The following is a 16677-nucleotide window of genomic DNA, read 5'->3' on the forward strand; positions in this document are numbered from 1 at the left end:
TCATTACTTATTCGATCCTTGAATAACCTCAGCCAGTGGAAGCCTGCATTTTGGCGACAAGATTAATTTCATCGCTTTTTCGAGCACCCTGTTTCATGGATCACTTCTGCAAATCAACTTCGCACCAGTCTCTAACTTCTTCTACTAGCAGTTACATAATCATCTGATGGAATGTTCTAACTCCTATCTGCACATGGTTCTTCATTCATCTTTACATCAACAGATACGTACATACAGCCTTCTAAAGCTGAGCTAATATGGATTCAGTGAAGATCAGCAGAGTGTCAACATTGGCTACAAAAGGAGGTAAGTAAGACTCTTCAAAATCTAGAAAAGTGTACACTACACACATAATCCAACCCATATTCAATGCTATAACGGCTGTGGAATAGACAACAATTAAGCTTACAGTGTTAAACTCTGAAAGAATTCCAATGAGTTTTTATAAATATTTAAGCTCTATACTTCATTATATACAATAAGCCTCTTGCATGATGATAATGAGCATAACTCAAAAGTAAAGTTCATTTTCATATCATTTTTTGCTTCTCTCATTCACCCCTATTCATAGTTTTGCTTAGCGCTTTATGAGGGTACACAAAGTCCTTCGGCAATTACAATTTCTGTTTATTTTACTCGAGTACACTACCCTCATAGACTCTCCATACAAGTATATATTGACTGAAGTACCTCCCTCCCTTTTTACCCAAAACAAATTTGAGCTTTCTGCAGTTTGTTTGTTCTGAGTTCATAAGAACTTTGAGTAGTCATTGTAAAATGATTTCAAAGTATCAAAATGGGGAAATAAAAGGTCATTTCATTCATTCAAGTTCAAAGCTTGAAACCATCATAACTAATTTCTGATCAAAGTTGTAATGTGGCTGCACACAGTGACTAAATCTTTCTTGAAATCGGATTAAACATGTTCAGAGAGCTACACATGTGATGGTAAGTATTTATTCTAACCTCTTTTTTGAGAAGATAAAGGATTGTGCAAAATTGACAGTACCTTCATAATACTCCTGTAGCATACAATTGAGTAATTTTCTCTGTGAAGCGAGTGTACATATATTGCAGGTAGTAGCCTTCAAGACTTCAATAAAACTTTGTAGTTAAAGAAGCAATAGTAATAAATATAATTTAACATAGACATTTGAAAGATGTGTGAATAGCATAGCTAAGAATGAGAAATACAATCATAAAGACAAGCAGTAACATCAGAAGCAGGTTTTGCTATGATGACCTGGAGCAAGACCACCAGTTCTACTTGAGAGTTCTACTGCCACGCCCACCTTGCCACGCCCACCTGGACACTCCCATCTAGACCATCTTCACCATATCCCATGCCATAACATACTTCTTTAGAATTCCATACTGAATCTCCTCAACTCTATGGAATGTAAAGAAGTATGTATTGAAACTGGGACCTCACATCACAGAACCAACTTCAAGACGAGATTAGAGGGTGCAGGTTGGAGCATTGCAAGCCAAAGGGGTAATGGAAATTAGTCAAATTACCTCTACCGACCACACCCAACCACACCCACAGCAGCATTGTGTATCGGCCGGTATTGAAGTTTGTACAACGATCACCATTCTTGTGACATTAAAAGCTGACCATACTGATACTAGTCAAAAGACGATCAGAATAGTTACCTCCTGTGCAAGTATACACGTACATCACCATGCATGGGCTGGCTGAAGCAGTACTTACAGAGACTTTTGTTCAAGTATTGGTTAGGATTGTCAGTAAATGATGAAAGTACAATATATAGAGAAGTTAGATCTGATCACTGGTAACAAATCATATGAAATACAGACTGAAATGTTTTGTATTGATTTGTGTAATGGGTTAGCTTTAATATCCTTGTTTCATTCATATGATATTCTTTATTCTTTATTATATGTTCATTTTGTTATTCTTTTGTGTATATTAGCTTTCTCTCTTCTCTTTGTTTTACATATGTCATTTTTGAGTTGTTTTTCCTATGTATTTATGTTCAATTCCATGTTTATATGATCTGTTTTATATTTGTAACACAGACTTGCTGAAAAGCAGTCTTTTTAGACTGATGTGAGTGTTACCATGATTAAATAAATTCAGTTCAATGAACTCAAAGAAAGTTCAAAACTAGAAAATTAATACTTCTAGGAACTTTACATCTACTGGCAGTATATTTGCTCATGCCCTTTACTGTCTATACTATTATATGCCATAGATCTGTACTAAAATATTACATGAGATACATGTATACAAATATTACGTTTAAATCGTTTAATAGCCAAATATCAACGGTTGATGGGTGTGAAGGGTAAAACCATTAAATTATATGTCTACCATTGTCTATTACAGTTTCTTTACCGGTAATGCCAATATTTGTATGAATCCAGGACATTGGAAACCCATTTTCTTATACCACATCAATCTCATCTGTTCTTCCAGGTTTAGGAGCGATTATCATAATGGAATGTTAGAGTTTAAAACTTTCTGTACATTCTTAAAACTGAAAGGCCTTTCCATGGCCCAGAGCCCCAGACATACCGTCGCTGTTTTCACGAAGTGACGGTAGTGAAAAAAAATTGCATTCACTTTGCGTTACGATTTCCCTCACTACCGTCACTTCGTGAAAATAGGGACGACACATGCATGTGTGTCTTAAGAAATTATAAAGCCCATGTACAGGGTATGTTCTTGTACATGTGCATGTACATGTTACAGTCATTCAAAATACCATAGCTACATTGGATTTATGATATAGTACATGCCATGTTCCTATAAATCTAACCAGTATCAACTCTATCATCAATTACAAACTTTGGTTAAAGGGACAGTTCTATACCATGTCTTCCTATTGTAATGCCCAGGCTCATCCTCATATCAACACCCCATTTTCACAGCCCCTCCCCCCCCCCCCCCTCCAAAAAAAGGAGAGAATCATGTTGAAACTACCAAAATATAGTGAACCATCACTTCATTTTGGGGAAGCAGAGGGGGTTCCTTTGTACATGTTTTATCTCATATAGTATATTTTAATGGCATGATACCAAATGGTTGATGATAGCTACATTCATAGTGTGCATGTATCTAACCCAAGGTGCCTACTATAAATACCCTCCACACACAATGCATGAACAGTGGGTGTTAACGTAATAAAGCATTACACTTTTGCTCACTCCCTCTCAAAAGTTACAAAACGAAAGGTAATATTTCTTTTGCAAGGAACATCAGCCCTGGTAGTGATTTTTTTCCTATTCACTTACAATTACCAACCATCATTCATACCCATTGTAATTTTTTTTTTTTTTGGTACTTTTCGTAACTCAAAGAATGAAAGGTTGGATGATTGAATTAGAGCCTTTGTTGAATACTTTTAGATGTGAGCTTTATTCTCAAGAAACATAAAGCAGGATAAATCATACTTTAAAAATTGCAAAACTTGGTATTAAAAGGGTATGAATAATTTAGTTGTTAACTATATGTGTCTATGGTATTGCTAAAGTTGTTCTGTGGGACTAGCATGATCACACCGCTCTTACCCTTGTCTATCGTTATAGCTTGTTACCCTTTTATAGCCATGTCCCTACATCTTGATAATCAGGTCTGGCACTTATCTTTATATATACAAACATTGTCATACAAACAATGCATCATGGGTTCTTTCACACTAGCCAAACATTGTGTACAGAAACACCACTAATCACTGTCTAGTATAGAAAGAGCTTGAGGAACACAAGCATGATGGAGATATATGTATGTCATACAAACAATGCATCATGGGACCTTTCACACTAGCCAAACATCATATACAGAAACACCACTTATCACTGTCTAGTATAGAAAGAGCTTGAGGAACACAAGCATGATGGAGATATATGTATGTCATACAAACATACATCATGAGACCTTTCACACTAGCCAAACATCGTATACAGAACTACCACCAATCAATATCTAGTAAAAATAACTTGAAGAACACAAGCATGATGAATAAGAATCAAAGATACATGCATGAGGGAAAAAAGGAGCTCCATTTTGTGTTACAGGAAGAAAGATTTGTTTTCTTTATATTTACAAATATTGATCAAAACTTATACCTTAGCTCCTTTTACAGGAGTAAATCTCTTCTTTCTTTCAATTTCTTTAGGATTTTCCATATTCAATACATTTACAGACCAATAAATCACTTTTGGCTAGATTAAGAGATCACAATCTTTCCCAACGTACGTGTAAAAGTACATGTACATGTATTTCCACAGACACGATTCCCTACACATCTAAATGAATATCCTGGCTTAAGTGTTTATTTTGCTGATCTTAAGTGTTGACATTATAATCAATATTTGCTTATTACTTGTCTATCAATTGAAAGGTGCCTTAATACTTAAAGTAAACACATCCTTCTCATCTAAGAAATACAACTGATTAACTCCAACAGTGATTAAAAACAAATGAGAGAAAATGTTAGCCTCTATTGCCTCTTTGCTGGAAATCAAGTACATGTAATTCGTTTGTATGTTTCATTTTTGTTTTGTTAGCACACTAGAATTCTATGATTTTGACAAAATATGGCATCTTTAATTCAAATTTAGGAAAATTAATCACAAGAAAATAACCTCCAGAAAAGCAGATTAGTTGGAATGCTTAGTTGGAGAATTAATTTTAATTCTGTAATTTAGGTACTTGGTGTGCCTATTTGCTTTTATATTGTGTATGTAGATACCCTAGTTACTTTTGTTAACCCTCCACTTCATTCAATTGTACAGTTATCATTTTGCACACTTTCATTTCATGTTTTGTGGAAAAATATTCAATTAAAAATGTTTTGATTTTATTTATCATCATGGTAGACAGGAAAAAAAGAGTAGCCAGGAAAAAATGGATGCAGAAATAAGTAGATACTTAAAATAAATGAAGTGAGAGGTGAAGAGAAGTAATTGACACAAACTGAGAATGTGTTTGGGGTTACCATGGGGACAGGGGATAGCATCCATGGTTAATGATCTCAAAGACTAGGGAGAAGCACAACAGAAGAGAAGAAAATGTAACTTGTCAACTTACGATCCTTTCACTACCAACCTTGGTAATGGAAATGGAATACAGCAACAATCAGAGAATGAGTTTCTGACCATTCAAACTGTACCCCAGAATAAGTTGCATTGTAATATCAGTTAGAATTACTGCCATCAGATTAATTTACCTGTATATCATTTGCCATAATTAATGTAATACACAAGCAGGTAAATTATCAACACAAAAGATTTCACATAATTTACAATTTGTCATTTTCAAAACATTTAATCTAATTTGAAGTGATGCATACTTCTGTACATGTGCAATAATCTAAATTGTTTCCAAGTAACCTTCAAATTATTTTTTTTCTTCCATATTTGTAATAATTATTATGCCTATGTGTCGTAAAAAGAGATATTCATGTACGGTGTGAATAAATCTTTGTAATAAACACACAATCATTTAATGTGAGGAATGAGTGGGAAGAATAAGGGGTTGATTATGAAGAGGATGGTGATTAGAAGACAGAGGAGGGAGAGAAAGGGAGGAAGAGGAGAGGAAGAGAGGAGGAAGAGAGGAGGAGAGGAGGGAGAGAGGAGGGAGAGGAGGGGAGGAGGGGAAGGGGGAGGAGGAGAAGGGAGAGGAGGAGAAGGGGGAGGAGGAGAAGGGGGAGGAGGAGGAGGAGGAGGAGGAGGAGAAGGGGGAGGAGGAGGGGGAGGAGGAGGAGGAGGAAGAGGAGGAGAAGGGGAGGAGGAGAAAGGGGAGGAGGAGGAGGAGGAGGAGGAGGAGGAGGAGGAGGAGGAGGAGGAGGAGGAGGAAGAGGAGGAGAGGAGGAGGAGGAGGAGGAGGAGGAGGAGGAGAAGGGGGAGGAGGAGAAGGGGGAGGAGGAGGAGGAGGAGGAGGAGGAGAGGAGAAGGGGGAGGAGGAGAAGGGGGAGGAGGAGAAGGGGGAGGAGGAGGAGGAGGAGGAGGAGGAGAAGGGGGAGGAGGAGAAGGGGGAGGAGGAGGAGGAGGAGGAGGAGGAGGAGAAGGGGGAGGAGGAGAAGGGGGAGGAGGAGGAGGAGAAGGGGGAGGAGGAGAAGGGGGAGGAGGAGGAGGAGGAGGAGGAGGAGGAGGAGGAGGAGGAGGAGGAAGAGGAGGAGGAGGAGGAGAGGAGGGGAAGAGGAGGAGAGGAGGGGAGGAGGAGAAGGGGGAGGAGAAGGGAGAGGAGGAGAAGGAGGAGGAGGAGAAGGGGAGGAGGAGAAGGGAGGAAGAGAGGGGAGGAGGGGGAGAGAGGGGAGGAGGGGGAGAGAGGGGAGAAGGAGAGGGGAGGAGGAGGAGAGAGGAGGGGAAGAGGAGAAGAGGAGGGAGAGAGGAGGGGAGAGCAGGGAGAGAGCAGGGGGAAGGAGGGAGAGAGCAGGGAAGAGGAGGAGAGGAGGAGGAGAGGAGGGAGAGAGGAGAAGGGGGAGGGGGAGGAGGAGGAGAGGGGAGGAGAGGAGGGGAAGAGGGGAGGAGGAGGAGGGGGAAGAGGAGGAGAGGAGGGGAGGAGGAGAAGGGGGAGGAGAAGGGAGAGGAGGAGAAGGGGGAGGAGGAGAAGGGGGAGGAGGAGGAGGAGGAGGAGGAGAAGGGGGAGGAGGAGGAGGAGGAGGAGAAGGAGGAGGAGGAGGAGGAGGAGGAGAGGAGAAGGAGGAGGAGGAGGAGAGGGGAGGAGGGGAGAGCAGGGAGAGAGCAGGGGGAGGAGGAGAGAGCAGGGGAAGAGGAGGAGAGGAGGAGGAGAGGAGGGAGAGAGGAGAAGGGGAGGAGGAGGAGAGGGGAGGAGAGGAGGGAAGAGGAGAGGAGGGAGAGAGGAGGGAGAGGAGGGGAGAGGGAGAGGAGGGAGGAGGAGAAGGGGGAGGAGGAGAAGGGAGGAAGAGAGGGGAGGAGGAGGAGGGAGAGAGGGGGAGGAGGGGAGAGAGGGGAGAAGGAGAGGGGAGGAGGAGGAGAGAGGAGGAAGAGGAGAAGAGGAGGGAGAGAGGAGGAGGAGAGAAGGAGAGGGAGAAGGAGAAGGGGGAGAGGAGGAGAGGGGAGGAGGAAGAGAGGGGTGAAGGGGGGAGAGAGGGGAGAAGGAGAGGGGAGGAGGAGAAGGATGATTATCAGGAGAAGGTGGATGAGAGGTAAGTACAAGGAAGAGGAGGAAAAGGATGAGAGTTAGGAGTAAGAAGGATAGGATGAGGAGCAGGAGAAAAGGAATGAGGATTAAGAGGAGGATTAGGATTAGGTGGCAGAGGAGAAGGGCGATTAGGAGAAGCAAGAGGAGGAGGGAGGAGGAGGGAGGAGGAGGGAGGAGGAGGGAGGAGGAGGGAGGAGGAGTAGGAGGGGAAGGATTGGAAAACTTAGGAGGGAGAGAAGGAAAAGAGAAAACGGCTCCCAAGACTGATGATATTTGGTACCACAAAAGATGACATCAGTGATAATGGTTCAAGGAAGGTTGTAAAAGATGGACAAAAATGAAGACTGGTAAAATGTTTACGGTACAGATGTACACAGCTGGAGGATGCAGAAAAATGTATGCATGTACGCTGGAAGAGGAGGGTGATAAGGAAGATAAGAAGAATTAAACATCCATAAAATGACACAATCTAAGACAGAGAAATGTTATTATGAAATAATGTTGATTTTGTGAAAACATTTTTCAGAAACTGCTAGAGTATGTAATTTCATGAGGAAATAGCTTTCTAAAGATAATAAAGTGTCTTTCTTCCTTGCTCGCCTTGACCGACCGCAAAAAGAATGTCTCCTTTATGTTTCCAATGTGTAAAAATTTCGCAATGCTCTTGAAAATGCTCAGAATGACTGCAAATAATCATTTATAACCTTCTACCACCAACCCTTACAGAGAAGGAAGTCATTGGCAAGTTAACAGGAATCCCTCCTATCTCCTTCGATGATCCGTGTTCTTGAGGCTAACCTGGAGTGGCGCTCGACCTCCAAAGAACTAACCGCGAAACCGATCTGCCTCTAATTCTGATTTCCTCTGTGAAAATTTGGTAATATGCTGTGCTGCCAAAACTTGTCAACGCAGGGAACATTCAAGATTCTTTGACTGAAGGCATGACAGTGCTTACACCTTCGGTAGCTTACTGGAGGATGTATCAGAAACATGACTTGGTTTCAAATGTATGGGACTACTAGCAGCATGCAATCACATTTTGTTAGCATCCATGCATAATGTTTTAAAGAGAAGATTGTGGTCTGGACTCTGGAGAGGGTGAAAAACAATTTTTAGCTTTTTTGTTGTTTTGCTGTAAGTGTGGAAGAAAATCAGCCCCCCCCCCCCCCCAAAAAAGTGTCCCCTGAAAATGATGGCTCTTTAAATGCCCTCATATTCAAAATGCATGTATGACATAACATTTGAAATGTTTGGACCAAAGTCACATTCCACGTGTTTGTGTACAGTCCCACACATATATTTCTGTGTTGACTGCATGTGACTTCGCAAGACTGACTAATTTTACAGTATTTCAATTGTAATGGCTACCTATAATCAAGATTTTTTCCAATTGCTTCTACACAGTTTCTCTTACGATTCAACTGGATGATCACAACTCAACTTTACCCTTAATTCAGCTTGATAATTGTAGTCCTGATTTATCAAACAGATCTGGGACAAGCCATAAAGCTTTATTTGTCTGAAATGAAATCCTAAATTCTTTGTGAATACTTTTCATGTTCATGAAGCAAAAAAGGAACCCATATGAATTTTAAGCTCAAAGTGCTACATTCGTTCCCCTGATGACTTCAGATATCAACTATTTGCAGAAAAAAGGTAAAATAAATCACACTAGTTGTAGTTAGGAGAGATATGTCATTGATAAAAGAGGAAGTAGAAGTTGTAAATGTATAATCATAAGCAGCAATAGTAATAGTAGTCGTCACAAAAGTAGAAATAGTAGTCGTCACAGAAGTAGAAGTAGTAACCATCACAGAAGTATGTAGCAGTAGCATCAGAGGCAGCAGTGACAGTAGCAGTAGTAGTAATAGTAGTAGTGGTAGTAGTAGTAGTAGTAGTAGTAGTAGTAGTAGTAGTAGTAGTAGTAGTAGTAGCAGCAGCAGTAATAGTAGTAGCAGTGGTAGTAGTAGCAGCAGTAGTAGCAGCAGTAGTAGCAGCAGTAGTAGCAGCAGTAATAGCAGCAGTAGTAGCAGCAGTAATAGCAGCATTAGTAGTAGTAGTAGCAGAAGTTGTAGCAGTAGTAGTAGCAGCAGTAGCAGCAGTAGCAGCAGCAGTAGCAGCAGCAGCAGCAGCAGCGGCAATGGTAGCAGTAGCAGATCCGGTATTAAAAGATTTCACTTTTATGTAAAGATGACTTTAAATTCATGATTTTAAATATTCCAACGTTTATATTGATTGGATCTTAAACTCCAACCCACCCCCCTCCTACAAAAAAATCTTCCATATTCCTGTGACCTGAGTCACCTTCTCTCACACAAGAAACCTGCCCAGATATGAGTCACTTTAACGCTATTACTCCGCTGACAGATGTCGTAATTTACGAAAATCAAATCAGCCTTATCACCACGAAGACTAGACGTGCGCTGCTTTGTTTAGCAGGCATCGGGAGGGTAATGCGGTTAGGGAGGATAGAGTAACTGCGGGTAATAATCTACGATAACACATGTTCTAATCTTGAAGAGGAGGTTTAGAGCTACTGGATGCGCTTATATATAGGTAAGAACACCCAGGAGAGTTATAAAGCTCAAGAAGCTCTGAAGTTGAGACTAAATCCACTGGAGATTCTTTCCAAAGGCAAAGATGTAAGGGGTGAGCTTAAGTGCAGTCAGAATAACCCAGATAAAACTCTGTTCAGGTGTCTTGGGTGCGTTCATCATATTTTGCCACTCAGAAACAGCATTTCTATACATACATATCAAACCCCACACAATGTACCGGTATGCACTTTCTCCACTCCCTGGGGACCATTCCAGCAAGAGCTACTAGGCTCAAATTGCTAAGCATACTACATTGGCTTTCACATCGTACGGGGTACCCATTTAACACCTGGGTGGAGAGTGGCAAATGTAGATCAATGTCTTGCCAAAGGACATTAGTGCCGCAGCAGGACTTGAACTGCGGACCTTGTGATCGACAGTCCAGCAACGTATCTACCCGAACACAACACCTTTGCGTTTATCATCTCTCAGAAACGTGATTCTGGCTCATTGTCCCATTCAAAACACACTTTTTTTCTGCATTTCAATATGCCCATATCTAAAGACGTTTGAAAAAAAAGCTTGCGTTTATCACCTACAAAAAATTTGCCTGAAAGACGTTTGAAAACTCTGATTCTAGGCCAAAAAATTGACGATAAACGCACCCTTGGTTTTGAATTGGTTGCTAGATATGTACAAATTCAAGCTTTTGTGAATTAATCAAGAAGAATGTTAAAACTAATGAGAGGTAACAGTGATCCATATCCGGATGTAAATTGGCTTTTTGTATGCATAATTGTACTAGCTCTATGAGATTGCCAAGCTGTACAAAATGGGCCCAGTCTTATGAACAGTTGTGATTAATCCATTTAAAGGTAGTGCAAGGTTTTGGTAAATTTCGAAAAATTGGCTTGATAGTAATTCTTTACAATTTTGATTATTTGGATGCCCCTGTGGATGTATTATAAGCGCTAGAAAATTTAGCCCCTAAAACACTTCTTCTTTCGAGAAATTGCATAATCAAAAATTTACCGGTGCTCCTGGTGAATTTCTAATATTTCAAAAAGCGCCTAAGGCCATTCCATGGCAGCTGCGACCATGAAAATCTCACAATATGCAGTTCTGATATATAATTTCCAAACCGTAATAGCAAATCAGTCGATCGTAGTCAAGAAACATTGTTTTAGAGCTAAACTAATGTCAGTCTTGAGAGGGCACTATACAACATAAAGAGTTTATTATCTAGTATTTCATCATTTTAGACTTGATTTCAACCGCGACAATGATCATTGAATGTTTTAAAATTGCATATGCTTCCAATATGTTCATTTGAACCAAATTCATGACCCCAGACAAAACTTTGTAATACCTTTAATATCAATCGCAACTATGTACATGAGAGATAGGAGACTACAAAGTTGCAATTGATGAGAGGACTTGCAATCGTTTCGGATCAATGGAAACTCTTTATATAATGGGGTATTAACATCATGGTGTCATAAACATCAATATTTCATCTATGAACCTAATTGGTACAAAACAATGACAAAATTTAACTTTGTTTCCATTGAAATCCTTTCAGTTAATCTAACATGTTAAGCAAAATCAACCAGGTGCAAAATTTCATGCTTCAATCTAAAACTTAGTAGCACTTACACACAGATCTGAACGGAGTGGCTTTAACCTGAACCCCTCCCAAATGCATCATTATTGAACATCTGCATCCACATCCAATCAAACATTAAACAAACCAACTACTAAATAGTTTATGGAAAAGTGGTAATTTAAGGTCCCCCCCCCCCCCCTATTCACATACAAGCTATGCTTTTTATTTAGGCTCCCCACATTTTACATTAAAAATTAAAAATAAATTAAAATGTTTTTCCATGTAAAATGTGGAATAAATAAACTTCAAACTTCAAAGCTGTTCTGCAATATTTTGTATAACCATGGCAGAACATCACACACCTTTGTATACTCCAACTGGAAGGATTACAATACCCAGTATTTCCACCTTTTCTATTAGTATTAAAGGCTCTTAAGAACAGACATCAGAAAGATTTTACATTTTAACAAATCTGTGTCTATTCCTGAAGAAAATTTCTTTCAAAATGTTATATTACCAGGATCAAAGCTGTATGGAGAGCTTTTGGTTACCAAAATTATTTCAATATCATGACCTCAATACATTGCAACATTACATGAAAATGTTAATTTACAAAAGGACAGGTTAATTTAATCACAGATTGTATCATCAGTTCCTGATTTGATAATATTATTCCCAGTTGCATTTTAGTATAACAATAATATAATTGGCCTCTTATAATTCAATATTTCTTAATTCATAATGATTACAGGGATTAAAAGGCATTAAGAAAGAGATTAAGATCTGCATACATCTACAAAATAGTATTTGTAACGAAAGTGAAAGTACTGAAGCTAATCAAATTAATGAGCAATTTCCAACAAAATAAAGAACAACATGTTTATAGAAGAAAATATAAATTGAGAATTCAAGAAAAGCGGGGCTTACAATAATGGTTTTGTGCATGGGAAATTTGATTAGTCCTTTATAAGGAAATTATTCAAACTCTTTCTGTTAACCGCTAAAGGCTTCAGTTACCAGAGCTATTGGGTAAATGATAATGGAATTGACAGTATAACCTAGAAAAAGTGCAAAAGGGAGAACATTTTTTAAAACTTTTTTTCAACTTCAAACTTTACACTTTCAAAACTTTGAGTGTAATGATATTTAACTCGTTAACTCTTGATATGCCACACAAATGCTATCCCTGTGCCACAACATATTTATCAGGGGATAGATATACCCAAAACTTCAGGATTATTTAATTTTGTCAGTGCAAGATTAATTAATTTTAATTAATTAATTAATCTATTCCAGTATTTAAAAGGTTGTCATGGAGCTCATCGTTATCCTAAATGGGTAATTTTGAAAAGCCATATGATTGTATTCCACAAAGCAATCTTGGTGTCAATTGGTGCCTATTGAATTTTTGCGCTAAATTGCATGTGTGGCAAACGGGCGAGCAACCGTGCAGAGATGAAAAGAAAGCAACCGAAGGGTTAAAAAATATTAACCCAAATGCCTACTGCAACCGGGTATCCCGTAAATCAACCTATGATAACCCTATAACAATCTGATTGTTTGTTTCTTTTGGGGTGCAATATTGCTCAGTATAAGTAGCTGGTCCCTTTAAAGGGAAAGTCCAACCCCAAAATAAGTTTGTTTTGATAGAGGCAGAATAATAAGAAAATCAGGTGAGTGAAAGTTTGAGCAAATTCTGAATGAAAATAAGAAAGTTATGAATTATTGAAGTTGTGATCAATCAAATACAAATTGGCAACTCTGTGACTTATTATACGAGCTCTCCTTCATTTGCTTTGTGCATAATATTCCATAAAATCATGTTTTCTTCGTTATTGATGACGGAATATATATTTGTTCCTTGCAGGGGGAGTATAGAAACATATTTGCAATTATTATATTTAGGGTGCATGTATGGTTGAAATTTTTCTTGAGGGAAAATGAAAATTTTAGATTTTTTTAGTACTGAGCAAATGGAAGTTGAGCTCGCATGATACGTCATAGAGTTGCCAATTTGTGTTTGATTGATCACAACTTCAAAAATCCTAACTTCCTTATTTTTAATCGGAATTTGCTCAAACTTTCACTGACTTGTTTCTCTCATTTTTCTACTCCTATTAAAACTAACTTAATTTCAGGGTGGACTTCCCCTTTAAACATAAATGTAGGGTAGCGCGGTATGAAACCTCGATTATAACAAATATCTGGGCTTGACAGTAACGGGCATCTGGGATGCAAGGGTGCCCATAATCTAATTCTGGACCGCTAAAATTTCAAACGTTTAACAAGGGACACATCGTCTGTTTGGAGCCAGAAGGGCAGCAACAGAGGGTTAACGACCTTCTCACTCCAAACAGAGGACATTCATATGGATCCTAAGAATCTCACTCAAGCCCACCTCCCCCTCCCCACCCCCTCCCCACCCCCTCCCAAGAAAAAAATTACTTAGTGTGGAGCCCTGATAATGGAAAACATTTTGGGGTGGTTCATCTGCTTTTAGCAACAAAGTGCAGACAATTTTTAGCATTATTACTGGACATGAACTAACAGCAGCTGTCGTGAATGACGAGAATCTGGGTCAACGTGCAATAGGGGAGGGGCCCGGCCAGGAGGAAGGCGCACAGGCCAAAAAGTTTTACGTATGAAAACCGATTATTGCCGCTCCATGCAGGACAACGACTGTTGATAAAGCAATCACAGGATTACCGTCAACGTGTGTAATCTCTCTTGTTGACAAGGTTTATTTTGGAGTTGATCACAACATCTTGACAGCATGCACAACCAACAACGCCAAATTGGACCTCTGGGACTACACAATACACAAACATTTTATTAGCTTAGGGTCTCGGTGAAACGATAGGCATCTGGAGTTGAGATCTTAAAGAGTGTCGGCCGTGTTTATGGACGGAGAGAGATATATCAAGGTTTATTCTTGATCTACTGCATCCAGAAGCTCCTTCAGGATGTACAATTTTTAAGAGGATGGGTGGAGAACGGAACAAATAGGTACGAAAAAACCTAAATTTATGAGCACGAGGCCAGTCTGGCGAGTTGAAACCGAAAGTACGTTCATTCATTCATTCATTGGGCTGGAATAAGATGATGAAGTTACACGATGGGAGAGAAAACAGGGGAAAAGGCCTAATGAATAATTTCCCGAGCACGGAGCCTGGGCTAAGAAAACTTTGAAGATAACGGCTTCTGCGGGGTCCTCATGAATCATTGGGAATTTCCTGCCCGGGCCGTGGGGACGTGTGATTATACACTTTGCATCAGTACCGCAGTCACTTACGATTAGCGCTCAGGACGGCACTTAATATCATTATCGTAGTGACAGGGCGAAACCGACTGCCTGGGAACACGGCATTGCGGTGATAACGTCTCGATGCCCTCCCCCAAATTACGCTCTCCTTGCGAAACATCTTGCGGTTGGTCACTCTTTTTTTTATCAAGCTCCGCCACTCGGCCTTTAAAGCGGTTGCTCTACGTAAATGCAAACGCGGAGTTCCTCCTCAAGAGAAGGCTCGCTCCAGCTACGAATAGAAAGTAGGGATTGAAAGTTGCTACAGCGGTCACTTTATCGCTCACAGACACCCGATGTTGTAAGAGGTTGTCATACGCAAATGAAAACATTTTGGTAGCGAATGTCAAAGCCAAAAGTGGATCAGTTATTCCCATCTGTTCACAGTTAGAGTCTGCGGTTACTGATTAAAAGCAGGTTGGTTTTATGGAAAGCATGTTTCCATTTACCTGCTATAGTTGTGGCTAAACTCTTTGGGGATCAAAGCTAGGGTATATGTAGGATTCACCTGGTCTAAGGGTATATCTTGTTTGATAGAAGAAAATGGATTAATTAGGGTTACTACCAACCTTAATATGTAATATGTCTTGTTTAAACTTTACACTGAAAAAAGAAAGAGGGAATTGCTCTAAAAATACATCACTGAAGCAAAATAAAACCCTTTAATGCATAAACAGCAGGTAGATGGGATTTTAAAAAGTTTTGTGCATCTTAAGGCCTTACCTGCACTACGCTTTTAATGAACGGAAACAAAATGTGCAGCTATTTTGCAGTCATTGCACTGGCTCCATGCCCTAGCCTAATTAGTATAAGACCTTTTTTAACCCTTGCTTTCTTACAACCGATTTCAAGGAATTATATTTAGAATATCTAGAATATATATTATATATTCATATACATATAGAAGTAGATAACCATTTCATATATCACACTTTCTTGAGTAACAGTTCATTAATTAATGGACACTTCCTATTCCTAATTCTGTTCTTAATATACATTTTGACACAATCAATAAATAATAATAATTTTTTAATATATGTTGAGAATGAGGAGGAGTTGTGTTATTTTAGAATAAAGTTATTTAATTAAACTGTGATTAATAAAATGAGTTGTCTAAACTCTTAAGGTTAATTTTTGACATGCAAATCCGGTAATACATGATTTAAAATTGTTCTGTAAAGTTATAGACGATTGACCTATTTTGGGAAAAGCAGAGATACAGACAGATGTAATCAACATAGTCTACAAACAAATTTTAATAGGAATTTTAATAGTTTCCTCTCGATCCCTCCAAGTAAGAAATGAAGGTTGTTTTTTCTTCTTCTAAGAAGGAGATTACAGGGGGGGGGGGACTTACAAATGCCTGGGAATTTGGTTTGATACAATAAACTGCTTTTTTTATAAAATTTTGATTCTCTGTTAATCAATGAAAATGGCAGTACAAAATTCAGTGACCTTTATATGAATAAAATTATTTTAATATGTGAGACTCCTCATAGCATGTCATTCTCTGAATATGCTGTTAAACTGATATGTACATGACTCCTCCCTTGTCTTTGAAAGAGATTCAAAAAAATGTATCTAGCATACATATGATGCACGTTTAATTATATATGGTAAGCTTTAGGAGCAAGTCCCCTTGAAGAGAATGCTACATTGATCATCTAGTATATAAGTACTGGTGTGTACTGCAAGGTTCTAGAATCATCAAAATGATAAGAATTTCGGCCCAGTCTTGGTGGAGTTACAAATTATTTTTCACCTCTTCCCAGAACTCAACCTTCTCTTTAATTATATATGGTAAGCTTTAGGAGCAAATCCCCTTGAAGAGAATGCTACATGACTTAATGACTTTATTCCCAGTGGAAAGAAATGCTTACAAATTTAACGCCAGGGTCCCCTTTACGGAAAATCTTACTAGACTGTATAGTCCCCTTACAAAGAAATGCTCCCAGACTTAAGGCATGAGTACCCCTTCATAAGAAATGCTACCAGACTTAAAGAGAAGGTTGAGTTCCGGGGGAGAGGTGAAAAATAATTTGTGAGCGTTAACATTGTTATTATGCAAGTGTGGAAGAAGATCAGATACAAATTG

General features: G+C 39.2%; 1 non-coding gene across 1 annotated transcript; it reads left to right on the forward strand.

Moving 5' to 3' along the window:
* Positions 1-1334: 1334 nt before the first annotated feature.
* Positions 1335-1430, forward strand: Mir1 (microRNA mir-1). Its single transcript, NR_036390.1, has one exon. It is a non-coding gene; the product is annotated as a microRNA mir-1 (primary transcript).
* Positions 1431-16677: the final 15247 nt, after the last annotated feature.

Source organism: Strongylocentrotus purpuratus, unplaced genomic scaffold (assembly GCF_000002235.5).
Source record: "Strongylocentrotus purpuratus isolate Spur 01 unplaced genomic scaffold, Spur_5.0 spur5_scaffold_13, whole genome shotgun sequence".
Classification (NCBI taxonomy): domain Eukaryota; kingdom Metazoa; phylum Echinodermata; class Echinoidea; order Camarodonta; family Strongylocentrotidae; genus Strongylocentrotus; species Strongylocentrotus purpuratus.